Here is an 18,669-nt window from a genome sequence, read left to right as displayed (position 1 = left end):
AGCCCATAGAGCAGAGGCGCAAAATAGTGTAGCCCGTAGAGTAGAGCAGAGCATCCCGTAGAGTAGAACAGAGCATCCCGTAGAGTAGGGTAGAGCAGAGAAATACCCAGCCCGGTCAGAGCAGAGAAATGCCCTTTCAGAACAGAGAAATGCCCGTCAGAGCAGAGCAGAGCATTGAAGTCATGGCAGAGCATTGAAATCATGGCAGATCATTGAAATCTCGGCAGAGCGTTGAAATCATGGTAGAGCATTGGGGTCACGGACGGTGGCAGAGCATTGGGATCATGGACGGTGGCAGAGCATTCCTCTGCTGCTTCCCTCCTTTGTATGCATTCTTTTGCTGCTTCCCTCCTTTGTGTGCATTCCTTTGCTGCTTCCCTCCTTGCCGGCTGGAACACTCTGTGCGGAGCATGGAAGACCCGGGGGGTGCAACCAACTTTCGCGACTTACGATTAAACAGTAACCCTCTGCGCGGAGCATGGAAGACCCGGAGGGTGCAACCAACTTTCGCGGCTTACGATTAAGAGAACACCCTGCACGGAGCATGGAAGACCCGGGGGGTGCGACCAACTTTCGTGGCTTCCGGTTAAGAGAACACCCTGCAGGGAGCATGGAAGACCCGGGGGGTGCGACCAACTTTCGTGGCTTACGGTTAAGAGAACACCCTGCACGGAGCATGGAAGACCCGGGGGGTGCGACCAACTTTCGTGGCTTACGGTTAAGAGAACACCCTGCACGGAGCATGGAAGACCCGGGGAGTGCAACCAACTTTCGTGGCTTACGGTTAAAAAGTAACCCTCTGCGCGGAGCATGGAAGACCCGGGGGGTGCAACCAACTTTCGCGGCTTACGATTAAAAAGTAACCCTCTGCGCGGAGCATGGAAGACCCGGGGGGGGGTGTAACCAACTTTCGCGGCTTATGATTATTGGAACAACTCGCTAAACAACGATTAACACTCCTTTGCTCCCTCCCGAGTGAATGCTGGTTGTGGGTGTACACCCTACTCCCCCCTCTGGTGACATGTGCATGCCTCGCAAAAACATGTCAAGTGTGTGTGTTTGGTGCTCATGCTTGTGATGATTGTGAGAGAGTTAGCATAACTACAATTCCCAAGTAACATAATTCAAGTTGCATTTCAAGCCCTAGCACATATGTAGAAGGTGTGCAGCTTCCAAGATGATGTTGTGATTACATAAATCTCATCAAAGATCATATAAGTCATGGTTTTGCCCAAGTAAAGAAGTAGAATATTTCCGAGATCCCTATCATGCTTACATGTTCCCATAAAATACCCTAAGATCATAATTTTGCCTAGTGATAAAGCATGATACCCCCCATCATGCTCACATGCTTCTACGAGATAAAGTTCAGCGAAGTACCTGAATTACCACTTACAAGTGGTTTACCGTTTTCATGTTATGGCGGTTCCCGTATTTTGTTCAAAGCTTTCCCAAATTTAATTGCCCCGTGCTGCAAGATTTATTAGGCACATATATTAGTACAAATATGAAAGCCCCTTTGAGATAGGGCTGTAAATCGTCAATTCTTCTAAATCAATATGTGGTAATTTCTTAGGAAGGAAATTGGTCATTGTCTAGTGGCAACAGTAACTTCAATTAATCGTGATCCATGTCAATCCCTAACTTAGAGGAATCATCACGAAACCAGAGCAAGAACATAGTAAGATCAATCCCGAATTTAGAGAGAAGTCATATTGAAATCAGCCGTGCATTTGCAAATAGTCCATATAGCATTTTCAACAGTGTTTAAAACATGATTCACAAGTTCAATAGCAATTAGAACCAACATAATTCGTCCCCCAAACTGATAGATCTGCATAAACTTCGAATAAACCACATTGTCAACACCCCAGCCCATTAAACCAACAAAGAAAATGTTATGCCGATAAACAAAGCTGACTCAAAATGAATTAACATGTCCACATAATTTTTGCCCCGCAAAAGCTAAAACAAGTGTGAAAATTGACTTAAGCTCCGTTAAATCTCAACAAAATATGCCCAGAAGATGACACCCTAAGCAACTCCTCAAAACCTTGAGTTTGAATTATCAATTAACAAATAATCAGTCGAATGGAAACAAAAACAATCCCACAATATAGTCCACAAAATCCCACAAGATCCCTCGCCGGCACGATTTCAGCTGGCTGTGAAGCCTCGACAACATCTAAGGATGGCCAAATATTGTTCCCCCTGTCAAGGCACCATCAAAAACAGAGAAAGAGTCAGCCGACGACGCGGCGTTGCTTCAAGGAATTAAATAAGTTCACATATCTGATGTTTAGGAAGAAAAACCACAGCAGATAATAGGCAAAGCACAATCTAACATATTGGGCAACAACCATATTTTTCCTTTGATTCATCATTATAATGATTTCTTAACATCAGAATTGAGACATTTATCCTGCCATATAGTTTTTATCTGACTGACCACCATCGTGAGAGAACGAATACAATAAGTTTATCTCGGCAAACCATTTGATCCAAAGGATGAACATAATGATTTGGTATATCTTATCAGGTTCACATCATCGAACGCCAGGCAACATATGCACTGTACAAATTTTTTTTTTTTAGACCTCCAGCATCATCAGATAACAAATAGAAATAACTTGATAGTTTTTAAGCAGCATGTCCAGATTTCTTCACATAACAAAATGGTAAAAATAGTTCTAATCGAAGCATCTTGTATAACTGGAAAAACAAAATAGCTAAAGGATTGTGAACTTAGCTTCTTGGTGAGAGGGGGCTGATTGCCCTGTTCTGTTAGAACAAAGAGGGCGCGATAGCACCGCTAGCCTAAGGCTTAGAGAAAGACAGGAGGTTGCGAAGAGGTTATCGCCAGAGCAGCTTGCTAGGCGGCGCTGCCGAGCAGAGCAGCGACAAGGGCGAGAGGTAGAGCAACGACAAGGGCGAGAGGCGGCGACGCTGGCTGCGTTGCCAAGTAGAGCAGCGACAAGGGCGAGGGGCGGCGGCGCTGGTTGCGCTACCGAGCAGAGCAGCGACGAGGGCGAGAGGCGGCTGCGCTGCCGAGTAGAGCAGCGACAAGGGCGAGGGGCGGCGGCGCTGACGAAGCTGTCGTTTGAGCTTTGTGCAAATAAAATAATCCTGTGCCCACAACTAGATTAGCTAGCGATAAGTCCAGAGTCGAATCCACAGGGAACTGAGCAGTAATTTCTCCTGTAAAGGGTGTCACTAAAAAGGTTTTGTTTTCCTCGGTGTTCTGACCAAAACGTGGTTATGGGCAGAACGGATATCCAATCTAAACTGAAATAACAAAAGAGATAAATCAAATAACAAAATAATTCTGACTTGGGTTCGAATCACTAAACATGAATTGACACTCGATCATTGGTGCAAAGATTAGTCACTATATTCACATACCAGTGGTTATAGGCATAAGAATGGTTGTGCCCCTATTGTCACTCGTCACGCACACAACAAACCCCCTGCCCAATCTATCCTTTCAGTTTATGATTCCTTAGAAGGGTCAGCTAATGGAAATCAACTACCCCGGACAACATCCACGCTCTCTGCGATGGCCTATCGCTAGTTGTGCTTTGCCCAGAATGCTTTAAGAACTAAATAGACCCACTTGACTCTTACGCCGATATTTCACAGCAGTCACGGCTCCAACACCAGTTGTACTATTTTGGAGGTCGATGGCAACTCGCCTTTTTCCCAAAGTATTACTTGTGGCCAGAACTCCCTAGTTAACTAGTGATCAATTAATTAACCAAGTTGATACAACCTTTTTGGAATCAAACCTAGTGTATCGGGAATATGATCATATAGTTATTATGCCCAAATTAGACCTCTCGAGTTTATTCATTCATGCTTAGATCATCTTACCCCAAATTAGAATATAAACTTAGCCAACCATAACGTAAATAACACAAGCAAAAGATATAACAGAAAACATAACTGGAATTGAAATGACTTAAATGAAAATGAAAGTACCTACGGCCGAAAGTGCCGTGTAAAACATAAAATGGTAAAGTACTAGGAAATTGCCCACAGCCTGGGCTAACTCTGACTCTCAAATAATGCACAACTAGACGGAAAATTAGCACCCTTGGCTTGTGAAGCTCTTCGGGTATTTATAGGAGTCATTAGGGTTTTAAGGCCCAGCCCATGACTTGCGGCCGGATCCATGCAAGCATGGAGATGCGTATCATTTTTCAGACCTAATCTTCATGAAGATATATTTCCTTTTGGCCTTATCGGTCTCTTTTGGATAGCTACCGCTTTCCGCCTTTCTCGGACTCCCACTTGCACTTCTTCCTCGCTCGTCTGTTGCACCTCTGTCTTCTCTTTCCTTCCTTCTTTCTCTCGCCTGCCAGCTCTCGTGTGGTACTTATGAACATAAGGGAAAATCCTGCTTCCACAATCCCTTTGCTTCTGGCGCATACCTCTTTCACGAGAGGTGGCAGTGCTTCCGACCCCTGGAATGTTCTGAGGATTCTTCTGCTCAGCTGACTTGGCTGCTCTGGTGTCCAGAGGAATTGCTTCCTCGCTGGCGGTCAGAGGAATGACTTCCCTGCTGGCTTCCAGAGGAATCGTCTCCGCTCTGGCTTTTGTGACTCCTCTGGCCCTTTGATTCCTCTGGTAAAGCTGACTCCGCTGGCGCTTCTCTTTTCTGCCCTGGCCGACTCCTCTTCCCTGGCAGACTCCTCTGCCCTGGCAGACTTCTCTGTCCTGGCAGACTGCTCTGCCCTGGCAGACTTCTCTGATACTCCATTTCTCTGGCATTTTGGCTTCTTCCCCGCAAGTTGGTTCCTGTCATTGAACTATGCCCTCCCAGGCGACCAAACCACACAAACACACGGGAAAAAACTCGATCTAGACTTAAAACAAACACAAAAACAGAGCACAAACCTGGGCTCATCACACGCACACACTTTAAACACGATTGTCCTCAAGCGTGCATGCATGAATTTGCCCAGGAAACAGACACGAACGAAAAAGACACACAAAAAACGAAAACAACCAGCATCCTATACTCTCTCAGTCCATCAGTAAAATGAAGATCAAAAGAAACAACAAGTAGCTTGATCACACAATCAAAATTGCCATCAGTTGAGTCAAGATCGGGTTATGGGCATAAGGACGTTCCTCCCATTTCACTCTTTCTCTCAAGTGTTTAGGCTCGTGTTTACACTCCGGACATCTTGATTGGGTTCTGACCATAAGCTTGCCTATCTTCTAATATCTTCCCCTTTAGTCAAAGTCCTAGGTGCATCTCATTAGGTCTTTCATGGGTTGTAATGTGGCTTAAGGCATAAGGTGAGGATTTTTGGTACGAGGCTAAGGTCATACTGAACTTCATTCTGGGCAACTGACTTCCCAATTTCTTTTGATCCTTGCCTATTCTTACGGGCCTAAGCACATTTTTCCCTTTATTCTTCCTCTTTTTTTTTCTCTTTCTTTTTCTGGACTTTTTCTATTTTGGGATTTCGATTTCCCATTTTGCGTTTTCTTTGCACTAGTCCTGCCCATAGGATCCATTACACCATTCTCCCCTTCTTTATGTTTTGCCCTTAAGTTCAGTTTTGACCGGGAAGGCTCAAATCTAGGCAAATTTATAAGTGAATTCAAAATAATTATTAAGCTCAAAAGGGTTGCAAGTGATAGATTCAGGGTTTGTCAGTTTGGCTCAGTGGGCTAAAGAAAGAATATGCCTAAATCATTCAATACACCTAGACTGTGTACGCAGGGTTCGACCAAGAATCAAGGCAAGTTCTAGCATTCCCCTTAATCAAGATGTCAAAAATCACACAATGAAAGAAAGAATTGTTTTGGCATAAAGTAACAATTTAAAAGCTCAAATCCTCACAAGGTATGCCCAATTCCCTATCTATCGTCCTCAACTACATACGGCATAGAGTTTGCTTAATCTTACTCACACAATTGCACTTTCAAATCATCACAAACTGAGAAACCTCGAACGTACAGCATGCTTGACACAAACTTAAAAACACAAAAGATACCGGGTTTTCCCTCCCACTCACACACTTTGCCTTAAGGCAAAGGGTGCGAGAACAAGGATTACCCGGTAAAGCAACAACAGACGTCTTGGCCCCCCCCCCACACACACACTTTGCTTTAGGCAAAGTGGGGGGTCAAGAAAAACATAAACTAAAACAGACGAACAAAAATAGAAACACCAACACAAACGACCAAACACAAAACATAAAGACGCAACAAAACAAAACAAACTAAAAACTAAACATCCTAGGGAGGGTAGAGTTCAAGGAGCAGGTGCAGGTGGGTACCTGAACCCCTGATGCTTGAAAAAGGCTAGGAGGGCCTTCTGGGTTGCCGCCAGTGCTTCCTGGGTCTCGATTATCCTGTTCTCAATCCTATCCAGCCTATCTCCTTCCTCTTCCGACTCTGACTCCTCCACCTTCTCTTTCTCTTTTTCCTCAACGGGTCCTTGGGCTTCAGCTGCTGAAGATTCCCTCTCATCTGGATTGATAAATCTGGGAATACCCCGATCCATTCTGACGTCCTTCATGCGGATTAGGGCTTCAATGTTCAACTTCTCAGGCTCAATTCTGGTGTTCCCCTCCTCAATCTCAATCTCATTCATCTCGGCGAAAGTGGTGGTGAATTGAATGCAGGAAAGCCTCTGATTTGGCTTGCTGATTATGGAATCGATGTGCTCAATCAGAAAGGCCCCAAAGTTGAGCCTCACCCCGCTGTGCATTACCCAAAGGATAAAGAGATCCTTCTTGGACATAGCATTTCCGCTGTCGATTTTGCCGAAAAGGGAGTAAGAGAGAATGCGATGACAAACTCTTAGGGCTGAATCGCGAATTCTGTGCCCCTTAACCTTCTGAGTTCTGAACTGGCCTCCATCTCCTATCTCTGCCCACATTTCATCCCATTCCTGAGCAGTGAATGTGGGGATTCCTCTCATCGCCTCTTTGTAGTCCTTCTTCTGCAGATCCTTAAGCTTAATCATCCCAAGATTTTGGTTGAGCTCATTTACGGACATGTCTCTGATCTCCCCATTCATGGAGAAACTCATGCCCAAGGGACCGCAAGTTTGATTGATGTCCACCTGTACTGATTCAAATACTTCTCTCACCACTTCCTTGTAAGCGTGCCCTGGCCAATCCAAGAATGTTTCCATCCGATGTTGTTGAAATACTCCTTTACCTTGTCCACTATGCCCAGGGGCTTTAGTGCGTCCATATCCGGAATCTTGGGCACAGCAATTCCTCTCTCCGCCATCTTCTTGCTCCTCGGTGTAGATGCCGGTTCTCCCTTTATTATTCGGATTGGGTTTGGGTCTAACACCTTCTTCCTCATTTTTGCCGGAGTTTTTTCTTGCTCCTCGCTGGAATCTCCCTGTTCTTCGCTCTCCGCCACCAAACCAGATGGTTCGTTTCCTTCAGTGGATGATTCTTCGGCTGGCGTGGCCGATTTCTCGGCTGCCGGCTTCTTCCTCTTCTGGACAGCTGTGGTGCGCCTTTTCTTGGACGGCTCTCCCTTGCTTTCCTTCGCCTTGTCCGGCGTCGCTTTGCTTTCTCTTTCAACTACATGCTGGTCTCCGTCGCCGAGAGTAGGGACGTCGATTTCCGCCGTGAGTTGCTCGATTGCATGTTCGTCTACCGGCGAGGGGCTCTCGGTTAGCGCTAGGGTTTTGGATGAGTGAGTAGGTGTGGTTTCCATCGGAAGTGGTTCTTTGTGTGGGGATTTCTTCGGTACTTTTGGTTTTGACGGTGAGGGGTTTTCTCCGGTAAGATCGATTTCTGTTCCGTCGGGTATTCCTCTCAGTTTGTTTTTGGGTCTGGTGGATACCATGGTGGCTGATGGTGGTTTTGGTATTCGAAAGGTCGGGAAGATGGCGGTGATTATGGGAAGTTGGCTAGTTAAGGAAATGACGTCATGGTAGGGGTTTTTAGGGTTTTTGGGAGATATAAGGGCTGACAACTGTCACTTGATGTGACGTGCGTCTGGTGGTTTCTGCCGCGTTCTGCCCAAGAGCCCCCTTTTGCCCTTGAATCATTGCTTCTTCCATCGACTGTCCTTTTGCCCATAACTCCTTCCCTGTTTCTGCAAGACAACTTCATACTTCCGCAAAGGCGGGAAACTAAGACTCGCCCACAGCTGTGGGCATAACCGGGTTCCTAGGCAAACAAAAAATGAAAAACGAAACAAACTAAAAGAGAACTAAACGGAAATACTAGGTTACCTCCTGGCTAGTGCCCTATTTATCATCCTGGGCATGACGTGATACCATCCTATTAAATTGGGGTGCTTGTGGCTGGGTCGAGATCCAGTTCTTCCCCAGCATCGGGCTTATGCCCAAAATAGGCTTTCAACCTTTGTCCATTCACTTTGAATACTTTCCCAGATTTCAGGTTCCCAATCTCCACGGCTCCGTTTGGGAATTGGGCCTTCACCACGAATGGGCCGGTCCACTTGGTACTAAGCTTCCCTTGTGCAAACTTGAACCGTGTCTGGTACAGCAGGACCTCTTGCCCATGGCTAAATTGCTTGCTGGTGATCAAGGCATCATGGCTCTTTTTCATTCTTTCTTGTAGAGAACAGCATTGTCGTATGCCTCCCTCTTGATTTCTTCGAGCTCTTGGATCTCTAACTTCCTTGCCTGCCCTGCGTTGTCCCAGTCATAGTTTACTTTGTTCACTGCCCAGAACGCCTTGTGCTCCAATTCCACCGGTAAATGACACCTCTTGCCATACACCATTCGATATGGTGACATCTCGAATGGAGTTTTGTATGCAGTCCGATATGCCCATAAGGCATCTTCCAGCTTGAGACTCCAGTCCTTCCCTGTTGGGCCAACGGTCTTTCGCAAAATCGTTTTGATTATGCGATTTGAGAGCTCGGCCTGTCCATTGGCTTGTGGGTGATAGGCTGTCGAGACCCGATGTTGGACTCCATACTTTTTGCACAGGTTTTCGACCGAGAAATTGCAGAAGTGGGATCCTTGGTCGTTGATGATTGCTCTGGGTACACCAAACCTGTAAAAAATGTTAGTCTTCAAGAAATTCACCACTACCTTTGAATCATTCGTCGGTGATGCTTTTGCCTCCACCCACTTGGAGACATAATCCACCAAAAGTAGGATGTACAAATTTCCTCTCGAGCTGGGAAGAGGTCCCATGAAATCCATTCCCCAAATGTCAAAGATCTCTACGGGCATAATGGGCATCATGGGCATTTCATTCCTCCTGGTTATGTTCCCTTCTCGTTGGCATTGTGGGCAATTCTTGCAGATGGTGTAGTTGTCTTTAAAGATTGTTGGCCAATAAAATCCACACTCCAGTTTCTTAGCTGCAGTCCTCTTATGCCCAAAGTGTCCACCACACTCCTTCGAATGGCAGAATTCTAGGATGCTTCCTTGCTCCTCTTGTGGAATACATCTTCGAAGCATTTGATCTCCGCATTGCTTCCACATGTATGGTTCGTCCCATATGTATTCTCTGCTATCTTTGGCCAATTTCTTCCTCTGGGCATAAGTATACCCAGGGGGTACATACCCAGAGCAGAGATAATTGCTTAAATCAGCGTACCACGGATCTTCTCTTCTTCCCTGGGCATTGAACAATTGTTCATCCGGGAACGTCTCCTTGATTGGTTCCCCTTCTTCCTTCCTCACGATCCTACTGAGGTGATCAGCCACTTGGTTCTGTGCTCCAGCTTTGTCCTTTATCTCTACGTCGAACTCTTGTAGTAGCAGAACCCATCGAATAAGCCTGGGCTTAGATTCCTTCTTGGCCAGAAGGTACTTCAGAGCCGCATGATCGGTGTAGACTGTGGTCTTTCCTCCAAGCAGGTAAGATCTGAATTTTTCAAAAGCGAACACCACTGCCAACATCTCCTTCTCTGTCGTGGAATAATTGACTTGAGCTCCATTCAGTGTCTTTGAGGCATAATAGATGACGTGACTCTCCTTTCCCCGCTTCTGCCCAAGAACTGCCCCTATGGCATATCCACTGGCGTCGCACATTACCTCGAAAGGCATTCCCCAGTCAGGGGGTTGTATTATGGGTGCGGAGATTAGATTGTTCTTCAAGATCTGGAACGCCTCCTTGCAATCCTCATCAAAATTCCACTCCACTTCGTTTTGTAGCAGCCTTGTCATCGGTTGGGCAATCTTTGCAAAGTCCTTCACGAACCTTCTGTAGAATCCAGCATGCCCAAGGAATCCTCGTAGCTGCTTAATGTTCGTTGGATATGGTAGCTTGGCAATGATTTCAATTTTTGCTTTGTCCACCTCTATTCCTCTGCCTGATATCACGTGTCCGAGCATAATTCCTTCTCTGACCATGAAGTGTCACTTCTCATAATTCAACACCAAGCTCTTGTCCACGCACCTCTGCAGTACCTTTTCCAGATTGTCTAAGCACGAGTCGAAAGTTTGCCCATACACCGTGAAATCATCCATGAAGACTTCGATGCAATTCTCTAAGAGGTCAGAGAATATGCTCATCATGCATCTTTGGAATGTGCCTGGGGCGTTGCATAGCCCAAATGGCATCCTCCGATAGGCAAACGTCCCAAAAGGGCAAGTGAATGTCGTTTTGCCCTGGTCCTCCTCTGCGACCCAAATCTGCATGTAGCCTGAGTATCCATCTAGAAAGCAAAAATATTGATTCCCCGCAAGTCTTTCCAGCATCTCATCGATAAAGGGTAAAGGGAAGTGATCCTTCCTTGTCTTCTGGTTTAGCTTGCGGTAATCGATACACACCCTCCAGCCAGTCTGCAATCTTGTAGCAATCAATTCTCGGAATTCATTCTCCACCACTTGTATGCCCGACTTCTTGGGCACAACGTGCACTGGGCTTACCCACCTGCTATCGGATACTGGGTATATTATGCCCAAATCCAATAGTTTGAGTATTTCTTTCATCACTACTTCCTTCATGGCTGGATTCAGTTTCCTCTGGGGGTCTCTGACTGGAACTGTATCTTCCTCTAGCAATATGTGGTGCATGCATACGGTGGGGCTTATGCCCTTGATATCGGCTAGGGTCCATCCAATTGCTTCCTTGTACTTCTCCAAAGTCATCTTGACTTTGTTCTCGTCTTCAAGTGTCAACTCTGAGTTGATGATAACGGGCAACGTGTCATCCTCGCCCAAGAAGATATACTTTAGGTGTTTGGGCAGAGACTTCAGCTCGAGCTTGGGTGCCCTTTGGATCGAAGGCACTAGTCGGTCTTCCTCCTTCAAGGTTGGGATTTTTAGTGCCTCAGTGTAGCTGACCTCTTCGCTCCACTCATTTAGTACTTTCACCGCCTCTTGCAATTGCTCCTCTTGCAAGTCCTCCTCTGTTATGGCATTCTGGATTATTATGTCATATGGCTCCTTGAATGCTGCTCTGGGCAAAACCTCCTCAACAACTTTCTCGATCATGTCTACACTTCTCACCATCTCTGTATCGGCTGGATGCTTCATGGCATTGTATATGTCGAAGGTCACCGTTTCTCCTTCGAACTGACATGTCAGCTTGCCCGTATCACAATCTATACGAGTCCTGGCGGTCTTTAGAAATGGTCTGCCCAAAAGCATTACAGGATCTCGTGCTTTTGACTTCCCCATGTCGAGAATGTAAAAATCCGCTGGAAAGATGAGTTCCTCCACTTTGACCAGCACGTCTTCCAATATCCCCTCTGGGTAGACACTTGATCGATCTGCCAGTTGGATTACCACTCGGGTGGGCTTCAGCGGTCCTATCTCCAGGTCCTGGTACATGGATAAGGGCATAACGTTGATGGATGCCCCCAAATCGAGCATCGCCTTCTCCACTTTCATTGTTCCTATCACACAAGGAATGTAGAACATCCTAGGATCTCCACATTTTATCGGCATATCTCTTTGTAAGACCGCGGATACAGATTCTCCCACTTGAAATTTCGCATCATCAGTGTATTTGACTTTCCTAGTGCAGAGTTCTTTGAGAAATTTCGCACATCTAGGCATAGAGCGTAATGCGACCAAAAGGGGCATATTGACTTCCACCTTCTTGAAGATTTTGACCAGCTCGATTAATTCTTCTTTTTCTTGTTCCTTGGCTGCTCTGCCTGGAAAAGGAAGTATGGGTTCGGTCTGGCTTGATTTCTCTTTTCCCTTCCCAATCGCCTTCAGCTTTTCCTCTTTCTCTCTGGCAAATTCTTCCTCATCTGCTGATCCCATTCCGACTTGCTCGTTAATCTCTGATTTTTCTCGTTTTTTCTCTGTCACCACTTCGGGTAGTTCATTTCCTCCTCTGAGTGTCATGGCATTCACCTTCTTCACCTCCACTTGGGACGGGAGTGTCCCTTGGTTGCTTTCAAGTCTGGCAACTGCTTGGGCAAGATGTGATAGTTGGGAGTTCACATTCTGCATTCCTCATCTTGTCTCCATTATGAATTTTTCGGTCTCACTCTGGAACTTTACTTGTTGCTGAGCCATTTGATGCACTAGCTCTGATAAGGAGGATCCTCTTGCTTGTTGAGGTTGTTGCGAGTATTGTGGTGGGTTACTCGTTTGCCCTTGGTTTGGCCCCAAATAGTGGTTGTTGCCGTACCTAAGGTTCTCATGCTTGCCTCCATCCTTGATTGTTATACTGCTGTCTGTAGGGCTCAAAAGGTTTCTGGTTCTGCCCTCCATTGTTTCCTCCGTGGCTGTTGTCCAATGGCATTAAGCTCTTCATCTTCGAAAAGTTGTGGACATTCATCGGTTGCATGTAAAGTTGCCATGCAGAGTTGGCATGCCTTCACAGGCTTCCGAATGTTGGGTATTCCCTGATTGGATGCTCCTTGGTTTGTCATAAACTTCTCGAACATGTTGCACAGCTTATCCAACTTTTCGTCTTGGGCAGAGGTGGCTGGTGTCAGAGGGTTCCTGACTATAGTTCCTTCCTCATCTCTCGATTCCTCTGCCATGTCGGCTATGAGCTTGAAAGCCTCCGCTGCGGATTTATTTAAGATCGATCCTCCACATGCAGCGTGAAATCATTACATATCTTGCCTCCGGAGTCCTCCCACAAAATACCTAATAAGGTCATGATCCGGTATTTGGTGTTGTGGGCATTTGGCCAGCATTTGCTTGAACCTTCCCCAGTACTCATATAGAACTTCTGCTGATCCCATATTTATATTGCTTATTCGAGTCCTCAGATTCTAGATCCGGGCAGCTGGAAAGTATCGCTCCAAAAACTTGCTCTGTAGCTCCTGCCAGGTTCGAATGCTTCCTTCGGGTAAATCATACAACCACTCCCTCGCTCCCTCTAACAAAGAGAACGGAAAAGTAAGGAGTCGGATGTATTCACCAAGTGCTTGGCTAGCGGTGCGCACCGTTCCACATGCCATTTCAAAGTCTTGGAGATGTCTTTGAGGGTCCTCTCCGGGCATATCACTGTATTTGAGCAAAATCTGGATAAGAGTATGCTTCAGCTCCCAATTTCCAGTAATCTCTGGTAGTACTATGGCTGAGGGTCGGAGGTTTAGGTTGCTTGGAAACATCATGTCTCGGAGAGTTTTGTTGGCGTTATCATTCTGCCCTTCTGGATTTTCTGCCATCTCTCTCTCCGCTGCTCTCTGTCTCTCTGCTTCTAATTGTCTCTCTCTGGTCTGTGCCTCTTGTTCTGCCCTGCGTCTAGCAGCGTTGTTCTCTCGAGCAATTCTTTCGATATCCTCGTGGAACAAAAGATCTTCATTACCTCCACTCCTGGTACGACGCATACACAAACGTGAAGGCAAAACTCACACAAATATCACAAAAGAAATTACTAGCGCTCTCAATTCCCCGGCAACGGCGCCAATTTGACGAAGCTATCGTTTGAGCTTTGTGCAAATAAAATAATCCTGTGCCCACAACTAGATTAGCTAGCGATAAGTCCAGAGTCGAATCCACAGGGAACTGAGCAGTAATTTCTCCTGTAAAGGGTGTCACTAAAAAGGTTTTGTTTTCCTCGGTGTTTTGACCAAAACGTGGTTATGGGCATAATGGATATCCAATCTAAACTGAAATAACAAAAGAGATAAATCAAATAACAAAACAATTCTGACTTGGGTTCGAATAACTAAACATGAATTGACACTCGATCATTGGTGCAAAGATTAGTCACTATATTCACATACCAGTGGTTATAGGCATAAGAATGGTTGTGCCCCTATTGTCACTCGTCACGCACACAACAAACCCCCTGCCCAATCTATCCTTTCAGTTTATGATTCCTTAGAAGGGTCAGCTAATGGAAATCAACTACCCCGGACAACATCCACGCTCTCTGCGATGGCCTATCGCTAGTTGTGCTTTGCCCAGAATGCTTTAAGAACTAAATAGACCCACTTGACTCTTACGCCGATATTTCACAGCAGTCACGGCTCCAACACCAGTTGTACTATTTTGGAGGTCGATGGCAACTCGCCTTTTTCCTAAAGTATTACTTGTGGCCAGAACTCCCTAGTTAACTAGTGATCAATTAATTAACCAAGTTGTTACAACCTTTTTGGAATCAAACCTAGTGTATCGGGAATATGATCATATAGTTATTATGCCCAAATTAGACCTCTCGAGTTTATTCATTCATGCTTAGATCATCTTACCCCAAATCAGAATATAAACTTAGCCAACCATAACGTAAATAACACAAGCAAAAGATATAACAGAAAACATAACTGGAATTGAAATGACTTAAATGAAAATGAAAGTACCTACGGCCGAAAGTGCCGCGTAAAACATAAAATGGTAAAGTACTAGGAAATTGCCCACAGCCTGGGCTAACTCTGACTCTCAAATAATGCACAACTAGACGGAAAATTAGCACCCTTGGCTTGTGAAGCTCTTCGGGTATTTATAGGAGTCATTAGGGTTTTAAGGCCCAGCCCATGACTTGCGGCCGAATCCATGCAAGCATGGAGATGCGTATCCTTTTTCAGACCTACTCTTCATGAAGATATATTTCCTTTTGGATAAGGCTGTGATTTGGCCTTATCGGTCTCTTTTGGATAGCTACCGCCTTCCGCCTTTCTCGGACTCCCACTTGCACTTCTTCCTCGCTCGTCTGTTGCACCTCTGTCTTCTCTTTCCTTCCTTCTTTTTCTCGCCTGCCAGCTCTCGTGCGGTACTTATGAACATAAGGGAAAATCCTGCTTCCACAATCCCTTTGCTTCTGGCGCATACCTCTTTCACGAGAGGTGGCAGTGCTTCCGACCCCTGGAATGTTCTGAGGATTCTTCAGCTCAGCTGACTTGGCTGCTCTGGCGTCCAGAGGAATTGCTTCCTCGCTGGCGGTCAGAGGAATGACTTCCCTGCTAGCTTCCAGAGGAATCGTCTCCGCTCTGGCTTTTGTGACTCCTTTGGCCCTTTGATTCCTCTGGTAAAGCTGACTCCGCTGGCGCTTCTCTTTTCTGCCCTGGCCGACTCCTCTTCCCTGGCAGACTCCTCTGCCCTGACAGACTCCTCTGCCCTGGCAGACTTCTCTGATACTCCATTTCTCTGGCATTTTGGCTTCTTCCCCGCAAGTTGGTTCCTGTCATTGAACTATGCCCTCCCAGGCGACCAAACCACACAAACACACGGAAAAAGACTCGATCTAGACTTAAAACAAACACAAAAACAGAGCACAAACCTGGGCTCATCAGGCGCTGGCTGCGCTGCCGAGCAGAGATGGGGATATGGAGTCAGACATTTCGGACGTCGATGACCGAGAACGGGCTTGAATCCCAGCTGATGATGAAATTCCCTTCGCTTTTTAGGTGAATCAGATTTGGGAATCTAATTTTCTAGCTTATGATTTTCAATATGAAATTGAGGCTTCTCGATTTCTATGAGAGAATAATTGATCTGAAATTCGGGATCGATGATGATGATTTGAGGAATTGGTGGTTTGTCCAGACCTGAGCCGGAGCATAGATCGATAGGGAGTAATCGTCATCGGATTTTTGCAGTGAGGATATGAAGAAGATGCAACTATCATCTGAGATTTGTTCCCAGAGGATATGGATCGGTAGTGTGGCGGACGACAATCGTCGGATAAGAGATAACCTGACGAGGTTTGATGAAGAGGCGACTTAGGGCACTAGATTTGCGAATAAAATTGTGGCTATTCTCTGATTTGGGGATTTTGTGGAGATTGGGGTCTTTTCTTTGAGGATTTTAGATTTTTGCTTCTGGATCGAATTTTCTGGGGGATTTGTTGAGGAAATCGAGAGGTGATCCCTAGAGTTTTTGGGGGGCTATGCTGCTATGCAGAGGTTAGGAACTGAAACAGGTGAACCTCGATTTTGATCGAGGTTGATGTCGCCGGAAAAATGACAGAATTGATCGGAGAAGATGAATTGTGATCCTTTTCGATGAACAGTAGTCGAAAAACACTCACGTCTTAGCTCCATTTTCCCACAGACGGCGCCAGTTGGTGAAACGAGAAATAATACGGTAAATAAAAACAGTAAACGACACCGGATTTACGTGGTTCGGTCGAGAAGACCTACGTCCACGGGGGTTTTGGGGTTTTCCACTATAATTGAGAGAGTATTTTACACTTTACAAGTTATAAGCTAGAAAAATGACTATCCCCAAAATGAGAGCTAAAAGGAGCTATTTATAGGAAAGGGAGAAAGTAAGGGCCTTGAGCCTATTTGGCCCATTAACCCACTAGCCCTAAATAATCGGGCCCAAGCCCCCTATTACATGAGCTTCGCTCCTTAATCGAACCGAGAGTCGAGCTGCGCTGCTGTAATAATTCCCTGTCAAGTCCAACTGAACCAAATATTAATAATAATAATAGTATTGATAATAAAGATAAAAGGAAAATACTATAGCCTTGTTTAGCACAATGCTGGTGCATATTTCAGTCCTCATCATTACCATTATAAATAAATGGATGACACGAGTTTTGTGAACAAATTTAAAAGAAAATTATCGTAAATTTTTTATGGAAAAAAAGAATATTTTACATTATTATACTCCATCCGTCCTTGAAATAAGTTCATCTTTTTCCTTTTTGAGACGTCCCCCAAATAAGTTCCTCTTTCTTTCTTTCCAATTTTGGACAACTACCCCACCACTAATAATATTTTATTTATTCTTACTTTTCACTTTTTCACCACTCCCAATACTAATTATAACACTTTTTTCACCTTTTCACCATTCCCAATACTAATTATAACACATTTTTCTCCACTATCAATACACTTTACCATTTTTTCTTAAAACTCGTGTCGTCCCCAAAGAGGAACTTATTTCAAGGATAGAGGGAGTACTACATAAGAATATTTTGATGAGTCAACTTGTGAGATAGCCATATTGAGCAATGAAACTCAATATTTGATTATTCATCTACAAAACACAAATTTTGGCATTTTTTTTACGTTTCAGAACTATTTTGCCCTCAATTAGGCGAACCGGGTTAGGGTTACGTGCGCGAGTTAGGCTTTGGGTGCGGCTTGGGCTCGTGGGTTATGATGGTACAATTGGTACAATTAGTGCCAATTGTGCCAAGAGGTCGTGGAGAGAGGCGCAGTCGCTGACTTTCCTGCGCCCGTTGAGCAACGTGGTGTGAGCGAGAGAGAGCGAGGGAGAGAAGGCGCGGCCGCTGGCAATTGGTACAGTTGGTATAATTAGTGCCAATTGTGTCATTCATTAGGTACATTTGGCACAATTAGTGCCAATTGTGCTAAGAGAAAAGGCGCGGCCGCGGAGAGAGGCGCGACCGCTGACTTTCCCGTGGCCACTGACAGTTGGTACAAATGGAGAAATTAATGCTAATTGTGATACTCATTAGATACACTTGGTACACAATTAGTGTCAATTGTGCCAACGGTCGCCCATCGAGGCAGTCAACAGTGAGCGAGGGAGAGAAAGGGCGCGGGCAAGGGTATTTTGGACCGAAATTATAAAAAATTGTTAGGAATGATCAAAATTTAAGTTTCATTACTCAATATGATTATATAAGTGCATATTCTCTCTTTTGATTATAACTAGTACGCCCGCTCGTGCATACGTGCTGGCTGCGACACTTGCTGCTGTTCGTGGCTGGGCGGTTGCCTTGCTGCTGTTCTTCTCTGAAGTGCTGTGGTGACCTCTTGGGTGGTGGGGGTTGGCTTTCTTGTTGCCGGTTGTGGCGGCGTTGGGATGGTTGGGGTTTGATGGAGGACGAGCTGTTTTGGCTGCGCTGTGCGCGGTGGCGGCAGCTTTGGGTGCTCGGCGCTGTTTTCAGTCGGGTCTTTGGTCATTTTTTTGGTGGACTGATTTTGGTTGATTGCTCTCTGGTCAACACTTTCAGCCTCTCGGGTTTGTTCGAGAGATACTACCAGCGACGGCGTATAACCGGCCGTGTAGTTCCTGTGATGGGGTTTGTTGTGGAGAGCTCCTGGCGACGGCGTCTAACCGGCCGTGGAGCTTTCCTCCGTTGTTTATTTTGTTTGTGCTCACGGCGACGGCGCCTAACCGGCCGTGTAGCTTTGTTTTTGTTGTTTAGCATTTTGGCGACGGCGTCTCACCGGCCTTTATGCCTCATTTTTTTCTATTTTCGTTGGTGGAGAGCCGAGACTGTTTGGGGACGATGGTTAGGCCGGAGTTCTGGAAACTTTCCCTTCCGCTCTCCCCTTCTTTTGTTTTCGTTCTCTAGACGGGTACTCTTTTTCCTTTTTCGGTTTTTCCCATTGGGTTTTCCGGGAAAATGTTTT

Source organism: Salvia miltiorrhiza, chromosome 6 (genome assembly GCF_028751815.1).
Source record: "Salvia miltiorrhiza cultivar Shanhuang (shh) chromosome 6, IMPLAD_Smil_shh, whole genome shotgun sequence".
In the NCBI taxonomy this organism is placed as follows: domain Eukaryota; kingdom Viridiplantae; phylum Streptophyta; class Magnoliopsida; order Lamiales; family Lamiaceae; genus Salvia; species Salvia miltiorrhiza.
Note: the sequence above shows the minus strand (reverse complement) of the source record.